This window comes from Phyllobates terribilis, unplaced genomic scaffold (genome assembly GCF_046119375.1).
Source record: "Phyllobates terribilis strain yellow unplaced genomic scaffold, ASM4611937v1 Scaffold_4__5_contigs__length_816908805, whole genome shotgun sequence".
Lineage (NCBI taxonomy): Eukaryota > Metazoa > Chordata > Amphibia > Anura > Dendrobatidae > Phyllobates > Phyllobates terribilis.
The window spans coordinates 682,401,959-682,406,491 of record NW_027362764.1 but is presented as its reverse complement, the minus strand read 5'-3'; the positions used below and the strand labels follow the sequence as shown (position 1 = coordinate 682,406,491).

General features: G+C 53.0%; 2 pseudogenes; both read left to right on the top strand.

Annotated features, from left to right (window-relative positions):
* The first annotated feature begins 1,995 nt into the window (after nt 1-1,995).
* Nucleotides 1,996-2,114, top strand: LOC141268434 (5S ribosomal RNA; annotated as a pseudogene).
* A 626-nt stretch (nt 2,115-2,740) lies between these two features.
* On the top strand, nt 2,741-2,860 carry LOC141268357 (5S ribosomal RNA; annotated as a pseudogene).
* Nucleotides 2,861-4,533: the final 1,673 nt, after the last annotated feature.

Sequence of the window (4,533 nt, the reverse complement as noted above, 5' to 3'; positions counted from 1 at the left end):
GGAAAAGGGCATCACTGCTGCTGCAGCTGCGTTGGTGGTAGTGGGCGCCTCTGTGTCTGACATCTTCCTCCCCCCTAGTTAAGCGTGGCCTACCTTCCGGCGATCCTCTTCTGTAGGCCGCGGCTCCGCTGCTGCTGCTATGGACGAGGACCTGGCGTCGCGTCCTGATGACGTCAGCGTCGCTCTCTCTCCCTTCCAGGACCTTGCGCAGCGTCGGAGCGTGGGGCGGAGCTTTGGATCTCGCGCGGTTTTGACGTCCACGCCCCTCTTCTTCCCGCGCGGCGTCCTGAAGATGGCGTCCGATGGCGGGAAGCAGCTGCGGATGGCGGGAAGAAGGCAGAAGACGGCGGGAAACGGTCCAAGATGGCGTCCGATGGCGGGAATTGGCTCCGGATGGCGGGAAACTTCGCCACAGGTAAGTTTACAAAAGTCTTTTTCAGGCACGCAGTACCCGGTGGTTGCGGGCACGAAATCCTACCGACTACGCCAAAGCTGACTCGCCCCCTGGGCCGTGGGGCACTCGGATCCGGGCAATAGGGAGACGATGGGGGTAGTAGTGGCGACCCGGTTCCGTGGCTCAGGGTGGTCAGGCCAATGGTAGTCTGCTACGTTCTGCTGATAATGTCCGACTACGCCACCCGTGGATTGCGTTTATTAGGAACCGCCGCTGCATGCAGACCGCTGGGGCTGATGAGGTGTGCAGCTAGGGTAGTGTGACTCCCCACGGGAAGAGTGCGGCCCCAGGGCAGTATAATGGATGGTGGGAGTGATGGTAGTGAGAATCCCAGTGCTGATAGTGCGGGAGGAGCAAGGAGCACACAGACAACAAGTTGCAGTCCAGGGTCTTTACTACAACAGGTAAACTGACCCATAAACAGTCCCGGCTAGGAGGGGACCTGGACGTCTGAGAGCAACGGGGAAATTGGCCCTGGTCAGGGTGAGGGTGTAGGCCTACCGTGCTTTCTGCGCTCCTTCTGGCTATCTCCTCCTGATAGGGTAACAGCCCACGTTTCCGAGCTTTCCGTGTATTCTCGCCTGTATGGCCTGCGACGTGGGTTCCTTTCTGCTCCCAGCCTTGTACGGCTTTACTGGTCCCTTCGGTTGTGCCAGGGCCTCCAGGCCTCTTAGGCCAAGGAATGTACAGTCCCTTGTGAACTGGTTCTCTGCTGGGGGATGTGGAATCCTTCCAGCCTCAGACACCAAAGTCTGGTAAAATTAAGTCTTTTCTCTGCCAAGACAGGCTCTCTTCGCCTCTTGTCTCTGGCTTGTGGCTCTCCTCCTGCCACACTTCCTCTTAGGTGCAATCAACTTTCTGTCCCTGCTCCACTCTGGGACACGTCTCAGAGCTGAGACAGGCAATCCAGTTCTCTCTAACCCTGCCACCAGCACCAGCTTTTATAGGGGCAGCCTGCTCCCCCTACTGGCCTGAGACAGGAGGCATTGCATGCTAATGTTCCCCTGACAAGAGAACCTCCCCCTTGCTCTCAGACACAGCTTTAATACATTTTGTGGCATCCAGGCCAGGGTGACACACATGGTGATGGAGAGGTTGTAGGGGCAGATAGGGGGTGTTGTCACGTGCGAGCACGTGTGCATGCTGGCTTGTGTGTGAGAGTGCGCTTCCTAGGTGTGGCGCGCTGCAGACAGTCAAAGGGATTGTTCCCTTTCATTAAAAGTTAATCCCCGGCTGCAGCCTATTAGAAAGCAACTAACCGCGCTCTACTCACCCGACCCGGGTCTACCGGTGAGTCTCGCCTCTGCTCCCGGCCTGTGGCATTGGCCGTGAAGCTGACGTTCCATCGACAGCGCTGCAGCCGATCAGTGAGCTCAGCGGCTCTGAGTGGGGCGTTGTGTCTACAAGACCTTTTAAGGAAGCCAGCAAAAAAATTGAAGAGAAGGGAAAGCACAAAAGGACCTGGTCTTGCTGAGCACTGGAAAGGGCAGCCGGCAGCCAGACGTCAAAGTAGAAAAGCAGCAAGTGAGAGCCTAGTCTCTGCCTACGGCCTCACCACCCTGAACGCGCCCAATCTCGTCTGATCTCAAAAGCTAAGCAGGGTTGGGCCTGGTTATTACTTGGATGGGAGACCACCTGGGAATACAAGGTGCTGTAGGCTTTTGCTTTGCTTTTTCCTTCCTTCCACCAGCAGGGGGCACTCTCTTCTATGCCTTTTTTCCATTCCCTTTCACAAGTGCACACATTCATTCTCTTTTCTTTTTTTCATTTGCTTTCTCTCTTGCGCTATTTCATCTCTGCAAAATACCACCATCCTTCTGATCACCGTGGGCCTCCAGCATTGTTGCTTCTTTACTTTTAATACTAGGCTCCTTTTCACCAGGACCAGCGTCTCCCCCGTGGCTGGAGGAAACCACCGGTAACCCCAAGCAGAAGACCTTTGCAGGCAACACGACCCTCCCCCCTGAAGAGCAGCTCAAAGTCACTGGCAACCATCTCACCCTCTTCCTTCATTCACCCCTGGACGTCTCGCTCCGCCCCCAAGTTACGGGTCCAGCTTGCTCTTTCTGTCACATTACCGCGATGAAGGGTTTAGCCTGCAGGAGACCCTGCGCCGAGCCATTTTTGAAGACACCTGATGCGGCGGGTGAATCACTGCTAAACAAACCACACCTGTAGGGACGGCACAGCCTTTGCATGGACCCTTCGGAGCCCACCCCGTCACGGCCAGATTGCTCGCCACTAAGCGATCCTGAGAAAGGCTGGCCGGGCGATGGATCGAGCAGCTTCTACTGGCCATACCACCTTGGATACGCCTGATCTCATCTGATCTCGGAAGCAAAGCAGGGCTGGGCTCGGACAGTACTTGGATAGAAGACCTCCTGGGAATACCGGGTGCTGTAGACCATTTTGATGATGTTTTTACCTACTGCCCAGCTCGGCTAGCATGGAACGGCGCCTTGTCGGACACCGACCCAAAGTAACTTAGATGATGGAAGCCCCAAGGCCTCTGAGCCAGTTGGCAGCTAAGTACGCTACCCCGCCGCCTTCACGCAGGCCTGACACCGAGCTCCTTGCCACGGCTAGGAGTGCTTATTGACTCCGCAGCTCGCCGTGTGGAAATGATGGCGTTAAAAGCAACCGGGGCCGTGAAGGGGCCAGGCTTTCAGCAGGTGCCCAGGGAAGGTTTTGGATGCCGGTCGCCTAGCGAGGGCCAGCAGAAGTAACATGTTTCTCTGCAAAGAAGCTTGTGTAACCAAACCAGACGGCTGACAAAGAGCTAACCTCAGTGCAAGGAAGGCAAGGAAGGTGCGGAAGGAATTGGGGAGGGGGGGTGATTCCTGCTAGGGCCCTGAAATCATAAAATAGGCAGGAGAGTCTGACGCATGGTGACGGAGAGGTTGTAGGGGCAGATAGGAGGTGTTGTCACGTGCGAGCACGTGTGCATGCTGGCTTGTGTGTGAGAGTGCGCTTCCTAGGTGTGGCGCGCTGAAGACAGTCAAAGGGATTGTTCCCTTTCATTAAAATTTAATCCCCGGCTGCAGCCTATTAGAAAGCAACTAACCGCACTCTACTCACCCTACCGGTGAGTCTCGCCTCTGCTCCCGGCCTGTGGCATTGGCCGTGAAGCTGACGTTCCGTCGACAGCGCTGCAGCCGATCAGTGAGCTCAGCGGCTCTGAGTGGGGCGTTGTGTCTACAAGACCTTTTAAGGAAGCCAGCAAAAAAATTGAAGAGAAGGGAAAGCACAAAAGGACCTGGTCTTGCTGAGCACTGGAAAGGGCAGCCGGCAGCCAGACGTCAAAGTAGAAAAGCAGCAAGTGAGAAGCTTGTCTCTGCCTACGGCCACACCACCCTGAACACGTCCGATCTCATCTGATCTTGGAAGCTAAGCAGGGTCGGGCCTGGTTAGTACTTGGATGGGAGACTGTAAAATAATACGCTTCCTGTATTATTTTTTTCTACTGAGGACTTCTCAAAGTATCAATATCACGATATTCTTATAAAAAATGTATCTATTTATTCTTGGATTGTCCATTAAAAAGAATCAGATTGCAGCAGGTACATACCATAATTAGTTATAAAGTAATTGTCCATTTGTCCATAATTAGCTTAATTGTTGAGATTCACCCATCTTTCCTTGGATCCTGGCTGGTAAATCATGTCTTTGTCCAGCATGTGTCCAGGCCTACATGTCATCTGCTTCTCAGCATGAAGATTCTGTGTCTTGTGGGGTGGGCACAGCAAGAGAGCCCCCCCTTTCTGTACCATGGGCTTTTATAGCCAGTCGTATGGACACCTGTTCTACATATGGTAGTGAACCAAAAATACACACACAAATAGCGCATGTCAACTAGACACGATGGCTGAGGCATAGAACTCAGAAAAATGATTATCGATTAACATTCCAAATGAATTTCCATAATTAACCATTTAACATTTCCCCCTTTTTTGAGAATAAAAGGACTTTAACTGACATTTCTCAAAAGAAGATACATTCATCAATCATGTTTTCTTTCCTTCTTCCTTGGCAATATCATTAAATTTCCATAATAATAATAGTAATAATAGTATCAATAT